The 10,811-nt window shown below is 37.7% G+C and overlaps 1 non-coding gene across 1 annotated transcript; it reads left to right on the forward strand.

Moving 5' to 3' along the window:
• Positions 1–3,484: 3,484 nt before the first annotated feature.
• On the forward strand, positions 3,485–3,590 carry LOC132051315 (small nucleolar RNA R71). Its single transcript, XR_009413687.1, has one exon. It is a non-coding gene; the product is annotated as a small nucleolar RNA R71 (small nucleolar RNA).
• Positions 3,591–10,811: the final 7,221 nt, after the last annotated feature.

Consider the following 10,811-nt stretch of genomic DNA (forward strand, 5'->3'; position numbering starts at 1 on the left):
CCACGACTTGGAACTCATTTTTCACCAAAAACAGATCCCTTATACCTCTCCAAGATCTCTCAACCATCCTTAAACATCCTAAACCATTTTAAGAGAAGATCAAGCCATAAAACCCCTAACTAGTTCATGGAAGGTGATTGTTCTTGTTTACACTTGGAGTTGTCGTGAATTTGGTCTTGAAGCAAGTTGTGTGAGTTAAAGTTCTTCAAGTATAAGGTATGGTCTTCATCTTATTTCTTATGATGAGTTGACTTGAAGGTTTAGTAAGTCTTAAAGTGAAGAGAATTATGGTAGAGAAGTCATAAGGTATTAAGTTGAAGTTGATGGCTATGGATTGATTTTGAAAGGGAGTTTTGCATTGATTTAAGATTAATTTGAATGTAATCTCTTGGCTATGGTATTGTTGATATTGTTATTATTGTTTGGGAGTTGTTTTGGAGTTTGGTGGAAGTAGATGATATAGGGGAAATGCTGCCCGATTTTCGTTAGCTCGCCAATTAATTTAGTTTGACCTTATGAGAGTTTCAATGACTTATCCTTAGTATGAATCATCTTGAATGTAGATTTATATGCTCGGGAGGATAGATGCTGAGTGGTAAAGTAGACGACGGGGTATGTTAAGGCAGCCTCTTTCTTTCTTATGGCATGATCCTATTGTTACAAACTTACACGGATGATATTCATAATGACTTCACTCTTAAAAATGTTAGGAGCTTATGCTTCTTGATCCTCTTATGATACTATTGATTTTGTCTCATGATTATCGATCTTGTCTTATGATTGTTAATCTTATCTTATGATTGTTAATCTCATCTTATGGTCATTGATTTCCTTCAAGGTGAGATATGTCGATGATGATTGTTCCATAATGGTAATCGAAGGTTACCGACCTTATGTCACTCCGATAGAGTCATAACGTTTCTTTGAGCTCTCATGCATGCTTTATATATATGTATCTGTTTTCTGACACCGAGCCGCTCTATAGTCGGCTGGGTACGGTACCTATTGTGCACACCACTGCAGTTGGGTACGGATGACACCGAGCCTATCATGGCTGGGTATGGATGACACCGAGCCTATCATGGCTGCACGTATTATGATATATATATATATATATATATATATATATATATATATATATATATATATATATATATGAAAATGTTTTTTTTATACGAAAGTATGCTTGACATCTCGCATTTTAAGGGGCATCCGCATGTAGAGGTTATCTCTCTTATGTCTTATATTACTTTCTTGCCTTTATTATATTGTTACTCATGCCTTACATACTCGGTACATTATTTGTACTGACTTCCTTTTTGTTTGTGGATGCTGCATTCATGCCCGTAGGTGGACAGGAAGACGATCCAGAACCTTAGGTTGCCTTCTCAGCGCTTGTATAAGAGAACTCTACTTGTTCCGGAGTTTCAGTTCAGCTTGGTATGATTCTTTGTGTACACTTGGGCATGGTGGGGTCTTGTCCCATCCCTATTATGTTATGCACTCCAGTAGAGGCTCGTAGACAGATATGCACAGGTAGATATTCTGTGACCTTCTCGGTCCATACTTTATTGTATCATTACATTTTGATAGCCTTGTCGGCTTATATATTTGGGTTCAGCTTGATGACGTATATATATATATATATATCCTTTCATCTTGTGTCCCGTACAACTTATGATATCCATGAGTTAGTATTATGGCCCACTCAGGTAAGACTATGAGATGTATGTATGTCTTGTGGTGCTGGGTAGGTTAGCTCGGGGCGCCTTTCATGGCCCTCCAGTTAGGTCGTGACAAAGAATTTGAAGACACTCCTCAACTTTTTATCTTCTATCAAGTCCTCACCATATACCAGTGCCATCTCCAAAGGGTCTCGAGAAGCTAGAAAGTGATCTAGTTGTGCATTCGTTAGCTCGGGCTCAACCACAACGATCATCTTCAATTATTCATAATAGGGCGGCAGCTTGGTTGCTTTAAATACATCAAAAGTAGCCTCTTGCCCATCGATTATCATGGACATCTTCTCATCTCTGACTCGGATGACCGCATCAACACTAGCTAAGAATCCCCTTCCTATGATGAGAGGGACATTCTTATCGGCCTCGTAGTTAAGAATGATGAAATCAACTGGCAGAATGAATGGGCCCACTTTAACAAGAACATCTTCATTTATCCAATGGGATATGCTAGAAATCTATCCGCTAACTGCAAAGTGATTATTGTTGGCCTTAGCTCACCCAACCCCAATGTTCGGAACACAGAGGTGGGCATCAGATTAATACTAGCACCCAAATCACACGATGCTAACCCAACTTCAACGTTACCAATGGTGATAGATATAGTGAAGCTGCCCGGATCTTTCAACTTTGGTGGAATCTTGTTCCTCACTTTGGAACTGCACTCCTCAATAAGTGCTACAATCTCAAACTCTGTCCAGCGCCTCTTATTTTGAACAACATCCTTGATGTACTTAGCATATTTTGGAACCTCCTGCAAGAGCTCTACCAAAGGAATGTTGATATGTACCGCTTTGCCTTCAGAAATTTCTTACAAAAACCGCCTTTTGCTTCCGGAATCTCTCGTGGAAATCATGCCGTGGCTTAGCCACTACCTCTATTTACTGCTCTGCGACATTTAGCTCTATTGGCTGGAATAAGTGTAGCTTCCGCCTTCTTTTTGTTCTTCGATTGCACTTCTTGAAGTTCTCTGCCATTCCTCAAGGTAACTGTTTTGCATGGTTCTCTAGGATTCTTTTCGGTATCACTCGGAAAAGCACCCTATGGTATGACATTTTGAGTTACAGCCATTTGCCCGACTTGACGTTCGAGTTCATGAATGGATTTCTGCATCTCATTTATAACATACTGACTCTGCTGCTGCATCTCACTCATAGCTTTCTAATTCTGCTGCTGCATCACCTGTTGTTGAGCCAATAATTGCTTCATCATATCTTCCATAGTATTGTTGCCAGTCTGCTGAGCCTGAGGCTTCTGATAATTGTTTTACTTGTGAAAGTCTTGCTTCTCAAAGTGAGGATTATAATTATTTCCGAAGTAATTTCCTTGATTTCCACCACCACGATTGTGTTGCCCCACATAATAAACTGATTCTGGATTTATAGGACAATTAGAATAATCATGACTCTCACCACAACACTCGCATGCTGCTTGCTGAATATGTTGAACTGGTTGGACCTGTTGGACATGCGGAAACACCCTCATAATAACATTACAAAGTGTCCCAATATCTGCCCGAATAGCTGCAACATCATCTAACTAAAGTATCCCAGTGGTTTTCTGTGGCATCACGGAGCGGCTTGCTTCTTGGTACTCTTAAGTACCTTCAGATTTTACCTCAAGAAGCTTTTCCATCTCTTCATATGTTTTTGACAAAATCTGGCCCCGGGCTTAAGCATTCAACAAAGCTCTCGAATCATGCCTCAACCCTTCAAAAAAATAGCACCCAATGATCTCCTTCGACTGCATATGATGTGGACAGTCTCACAAATAACCCTTGTACCTCTCCCATGCTTGTGGTAGAGATTCAAAGTCTTTCTGAGTGAACTTGGCAATTTTTCCTCTCAGCTCCTTCGTTTTCCTGGATGAAAAGAATTTCTCGATGAATTTGCTTGATAATATCTGCCACGAAGTAATCGAGCCAGCAGGAAGATTCTACAACTAATTCGTTGCTTCACTAATCAATGAGGATGGAAACAAGGCTAACTTCACATAATCGTCGGAGACATCTCGATATTGAAAATTTTCGCTCAACTCCACGAATGTCATCAAGTGCTTATGCGGGTCTTCATGAGGTTTACCCATATACTGGCACGTATTCTGCACTAGCTGCACTTTTCCTTCTTTCAGCTTAAAGTTTCCATTGATATCAGGCTTTACGATAGCCTTAGCAGCATTTGCCAGACTAGGTCCAGTAAAATCCAACACTGGAACTCGGTTTTGTTATGCCATCTCAATAACTCTTTCAGAAACTCGTTCAACTTCCATGTTTTGAACTTCGGTGTTGTCAACCAACTCGAGATTAAGCTCGTTGTTTGCCAGCTTTTCTGCTTGTGTAACGTCTATTCAATTTCTGGGTCAAATTCAGCTAATGCTTTTCCTTGACTTCGAGTATTTGGCATAAACGAGAGAATCCACCTAAGGATCACAAGTCAACCAAAGAACCAGAGTAAAAACTTGAATAGAAATTTAAAATTCAAACTAGAAAAACAGTAATTTTTTCTAAGTCTCCGGTAACGGCACCAAAATCTTGTTGCTCCTAAACGCACACGAAAGTATACGTGGTGGTACAAGTAATATAGGATTTAAAGTCCAGCTATTGTACCCACAGAGATTTAGATTTTTGTGCTATTCAACTAATTCAAATTCCGTTGTAACTATTCAAGAAGGTGAAAATTAAGATGTTTGTTGTAACTAAACTAAGATTGAAAGTAAACAAATAAATTTGAGTATTTTGTGACTGAGACAATCATGACGAAGACTATAAGGTTTATCAGATTAGAAAGAGTTCTAGGGTCATGGCTTTCGACTATCCAGTTAGTCATCAGACAATTCTACGTATCTTATTTCCTGTGTTACTAGTTGACGGGTTGATGTTAACTTTATGATATTCTTTCGAACTACTCACAAGCCTGTAGATGTTACTCTTAACGTCTATATTTCTATGATCGCAAGAAGGTAACAAGAACGTATTTATAGCTCTGTACAGGGCTAAAGGGTATATTTCTATCCTCATTAGCGAAATGATTAAATCGAACAAACTCTATTTATTCTTATTACGTACGTGAATTCCCTCTTTCAAGTTTAACTCACGCACCACATATAGTGTCTAATTAGTGATTAAGTAATTAAATAATTAAGCATAAGAATAAATAAGCAACCAAAAAGATGGAAATTCGATAGATAATAATTGTCGTCAAACCAACTATCATCTCTTTGCCACAACCCTAGAATAAAAGAACTTAGCTACTCATGATTTGAGATGAAGAACAACAATTCATGAGTAATCTAGGGTCGAATGAAGAAAACAAAGTAAAACCTAAGAGAGAGAACAAGAATGATAGCTTACACGTCTTAAGAAAATCTCAGTACGCCGTTCATACCTTACAAAACGTGTATTTATAGTCTAGGTTAAAAGCTAAAATAATAAAAACCAAATCCCGATCAAAACAGGAAAACAGTTGACGCGCGGCATCCCTGCCTCTCGAGGGTGCCGCGGATGAGCAAAAATCTGTCAAAAGGACATTCTGAGTGCGGCACCCCTACGACGCGAGGGTGCCGCAGTCGTAGGGGTGTCGCAGGTTTGCCCAGTTCTTCCCCTTTTTTTCACTAAGTACACCAGCTCTTGGGCTGCGATGCGAGCCCATCGTGAGCCTCTTCAGTGCTTATATCTTTTCCGCACGAAACTCTTCCAAATCTTCGCCAAACTTCTCGGGATTCATCCAATTTTCCTTGTGGGACCTGAACAACACAAATACCGCAACATAAGCTCAAATATACTAAATTCAATGCAAAGGTACGATTAAAGTACTAAGAAACGGAGGGGAAATGACACGAAATATAGATATTTGTGCCAAATATCAATAATTAAATGAGTATTAAAAGTGTGCTCTCTCTAACAGCTTAAACTTTTAGATGAGATGATCAAACACTTCAACAATTTCAACCCGAGACCTCCAATTAAGATTCGAGGAATCCGAACCAACCCATTACCCCCCTTAATAGTACACACAATGTATATCGTGATAATCTTTTCCATGGCCATTTTCTTTTGTATTGATTAAAATAAAACTTTGTACTGTTATATAGTTAGCCAAAAAAGAAATTCATTTCCCCCCTAAAGAAACAGCTAGTCACCAACTTACCTTAGCAGCTTAGCTTCAGTCCATTAAATATATGAAAGTAAAGTAATAAAGCTATTATGATTGACCATTTACCATTTTGTTTACATTATTTGGTCATATATGTAATTCATGAAATGAATATTATTACGCAATGGCTGTGATACATTATGTATGCCGCCATCAGTGATTATAAATATAAAATTTATACACCATCGTCACTAATTGGTCGTCTCTTTCACTATTCTGGAAGCAATTAATGGCTCTCTCAACTATTCTATTGGCATCTGTTAAGCAAAATCGAAGGTCAAAGGACAAATGAGTTCTTCCATATGTTTACTAATGCACGATAACAAGCTCAAACATGTAATTGAATGCACTATATAAATTCTGAGACAAGCGAATGTCTCAATATCATACTGCTTTAGGAAAGCAAATCAGGTAGTTGACTACCTTGGCAAACTAGCTACCACGCAGTCCACGCTAGAACAAGGCAAGTTCTTCTATGCCTTTCAACAACTTCCACAGATTCAAAGGGACATTTTCAACTTGACAAACGACAACTCTCCAACACTAGAATTATATAAAACTAAACAAACTTTTTTGTAAGCTAAGTTGTACTCTCTCTGTCCCAAGTTACGTGATACACCCTTCTTTTTAGTGTGTCCCAAAAAGAATGATATATTTTTATATTTAAAAATAATTTAATTTAAAACTTCCCCTATTACCCTTAATGAAATGATTAACAGCCATACAAATATTTATGGCTTGTTTTAGACCACAAATTTTAAAAATCTTTATTTATTTCTTAAACTCCATGCCTAGTCAAACTATATCACATAAATTGGGACGGAGGAAGTATATCTTTTATTAGTGGGGAGTGAATTTCATTGATTGTATCTTGGAGCCTTCCTTCAAATCCTTTTTTGCCAAGATTGATATACTCAATCAGTGTTGTAACCATGAGGTCAGGTTTAGTAATTGGTACCCTCTTTTATACAACACCACCTAGGACCTCTTTCAGGGTAACTTTATGTAAACAAATAAAGAGATCATTTATAACATATCAAATTATATTAATAGCGGAAAACTTTTTATTATGCAATTAGTTTTTACAGGTAAGTACTTATAATAAGTTAAACTAATAATTTGAAAAATAAAATAGATAATCATCTATAACATATTAAAACTTCGTTTAGCCTGGTTGAATTTAAGTAATTTTTAAGCACCAAGTGTTGAAAATCGTCTTCTTAAGTGTTAGAGTTGAATTTATGAATAAACAGTTACGTGTTTGAATAAAAGTGATGTATAACGATGTGTTCGGTATAGTACGTATAAAATAGTATTTTTTTTTTCTTTCTCAATTTATGTGATACTATTTTTCCTTTTGTGTCAAAAAAAAAAAAAAGATACGTTTTTATATTTAGAAGTAATATACCTTTAAACATTTAACTTCACAGTTAATGAAATGCTTTATTACTACATAAATTTTTAAGACTTATTTAATTTAGAGCACAAATTTAAAACTTTTTGAAACTTTGGCCAAGTCAACACCATTATATAAATTTGATACGGAGGGAGTACTAACATGATTATTGTGGGATCTTTTGGCTTCGAACTTCTAAGCTAAATAACATGTTAGAATGCGAAATGTATATGTAAACTAGTATTTCAACTGCACAAAGAGTTGATCCTTTCCTCATTTGTTCTTTTAAATGAAGAAAAATAAATTGAAGTTTGGTTTTTTAAAAACAAAAAAAAATTTGTTTGTTCCCCTCCTAGTAACTTTTTCCCATCTCTCTGATTTAGTGAACTTCCTTTTCATCAAGCTTGGACTAGCATGGGTCATGGGGACTTCGTTGGATTTTACGAACACTTTAAAGAAAGTACAAGAACCAATAAACTTATTTGTCTAGTATGGCGTAAAGACTGACACTTCACTGATGAGTCAATCCATAAAGCACCTGATAATTCATGGAATCTCTCTATGACTATGATATGAAATAATCGTATTAATTTGTCACTGTTGAAATCCCATATACAGCAGAGTACCAGGATTCTACGATAAGGGTTTGGCAGACAATCTTTTCAATTTTCGACATGCTTTTATGTTTGGTCATTTGGTGGGAAAACGAGACATCTCACAACATTCTTAACACTGTTACACTCCACCACCCACCTAACACAAGTCTTACCCCAATTTCATCTCCCCTCACTTTAAGAAGAATGATAAATTTTGAAATAGGAGAATTAAATTTATTCCGCTCTCAATTTGAACATTTATCTAATCTTGTTAATAGAAAATTTACATTTTCAGAAAGTACATAAGAAGTTATGTGACTAATTTCTATAAGAAAAATGTCCAATGTATCAAAAACTATAACAACAACAACATACTCAGTGTAATCCAGAAATGAGGGTCTGAGGAGGGTGGTGTGTATGACCTTACCCCTACCTTGTGGAGGTAGAGGGATGGTTTCCAGAAGATCCTCGGCTCGAGTAAAGAATTTTTAAAGCAGGTTTGAAAAAGGAAATATAGTAATGAAGAAGTAAATAATGAAAAATAGAACATGAGTGAAATAGTACGATAACCGTAGCAAAGGAAACAACAGACAGCAATAACAATCGAATAATAGGATAATATGCGAATAAAAGTAGTAATGTTGATAAGGAAAAACTAGACAATGCTCGGCTAATTAGCTACTAATCTTCTACCCTAATTCTCGACCTCTATATCCTCCTAGCTAGTTTCATTTCCTCAGTAAGCTACATGTGTGTCATGTCCTATCTAAGCACTATCTATGAGGTCATATCTAAGGTGTTGTCTAACGGGTTGAAAGTGGTACTCCCAAGTGTTGTCTCAACAAATCAGAGTGCTTTTGTGGCTGGCAGGACAATTGTCCAAAATGTCCTCATTTGCCAAGACCTGGTTAGAAAGTTTAACAGGAAGCAAAAATGCCAAGAGATGTTGGATCAAAATAGACTTGAAGAAGGCATATGACTTAGTTGAATGGACAAAAAAACTCAATTGAATGAGAATTTGTGGAAGAGATGATGCATGCACTGAACTTTCCTCCCCAATTCATCAAATGGACAACGAACTGCGTTACTACTAGTGAGTACACTCTGGCTATCAATGGGGGTTGTATGGATGTTTTCAAGGTAAGAGAAGGATCAGGCAGGGAGATCCAATATCCCCCTCCTCTTTGTTATTGGCATGGAGTACCTGACAAGGCTCATGGATTAGTAGCAAACGAAGAGAGTTTCTAGTATCACACAAAGTGCCAAAGCCTAAAGCTAAATCACCTAAGCTTTGAAGATGATGTTCTACTGTTCTGCAATGGTGGCTGTCCACCTCATGCTCAGAGGGTTGTTGACTTTCTCCACTGCTTCTGTCCTAACTACTAATCCAACAAAGGCCGACCAGTTTAGTGTGAACATGGACTCCTAACATGTAGTTGATATTGGTGAAATATCTGGGTACACCAAAGGGGCTTTGTAATTCAGATACTGGGTGTCCCTATCTCTGCTAAGAAAATCTCTAAGACGGATTATGAGGTGCTTATTAACAAACTCACGGCTAGGGTGAGAACATGGGCGTCGAGACACTTATCTTATGTGTCATGGGCTATGCTAGTTAATTCTGCCCGATTACATATTCATAGCTTGTGGGCATCTATCTTCATATTGTCAAAACAAGTTCTGAAAGAAGTCATTACTAGTTGTAGAAACTTCTTATGGGATGGTAAGGCAACCACTACCAAACCTCCCTCAGTAGCTTAGGATATTTTGTGTAGATCAAAGAGAGAAGGTGGGCTGGGAATTACTGAATGCATATTCTGGAATGAGACTATAATAGCCAACCAAGTATGCATGAAATATTCCCCAAAAAACTGATAAACTTTGAGTCGAGTGGATCAATCATGTCTATACAAGAGAATGTGATTGGACACAATATAAAAATTTCATTGATTGATGTCGATATTGGAATAAGATTTGCAAGATTAGTGTAACGACCCGTTTGGTCGTTACGTGAGTTTTGTCCCTTTTACCCCCGTTGACCCTTCCCCTAGCCCCATTAGAGTGCTTTTGACCCGCGCGGATAGGCGACATAGTTCCGAGGTCATCCGGTGAGTTTTGATAGGATTTGAGGAAGTTAGAACCTTAAAGTAAAAAACGTCTGACTAATAATTGACTTTTGGGTAAAGGACCCTTTTGGGAATTTTGTCAATTCCATGAGGTCCGGAAAGTCAATTTAGACTTGGTAGGATGTTCGGTTCGGTTCTTAGGCTCTCGGGAGCATTTTGTACCTTTGGTTGGAAACTTGGTTTTCGGCCATTTGGGGGTTGACCGGGTCAAGGTGACCTCCGTTGGGAGTTCTGAGGCCACGGTTGAGTTTGTAGCGCATTTTTACATATGTTCGCATGCTTGGTTTGTATCTAGGAGGTCTCAGATGGATGTCGAGATTTTGGGTGAAACTTGGTGAAAAACAAGAAATCTAGTTTTCTGGTGTCCCGCTTCTGCGGGGGTGTCTCCGCCACTGCGGGTCCTCCCATGAGGGGTCTTCACCCGCAGATGCGAAAAACGAGTCATTAAATGAGATCTGCCTCAGCGGAATATTATTCGTCGAGGCGGGAGCGTGTTAGCAGGTCCTTGATCGCGTAAGCCGGGACCGTTGAACAGATTCCTTATATTTCCCAATTCGAACCATTCTACTCCCATTCATCGAATTGAAACCCTGAAGAGTTCTAGAGGCGATTTGAAGAGTATTTAGAGTTGAATCATCTTTGAGTAAGTTCCCTTGATCCTAATTTATGTTTATTTTTTGTCTATGTTGGAATCTATGATGAATTAAAGGGGTTAGGAAAGTAAGTTGTAAACTCTTAGTTTCCATCTTGAATTCTTATGCTTTGGAATTGTGTTTTTGTTGATAAATCTTGTTTAACCTAGT

This window comes from Lycium ferocissimum, chromosome 3 (genome assembly GCF_029784015.1).
Source record: "Lycium ferocissimum isolate CSIRO_LF1 chromosome 3, AGI_CSIRO_Lferr_CH_V1, whole genome shotgun sequence".
Taxonomy (NCBI): Eukaryota; Viridiplantae; Streptophyta; class Magnoliopsida; order Solanales; family Solanaceae; genus Lycium; species Lycium ferocissimum.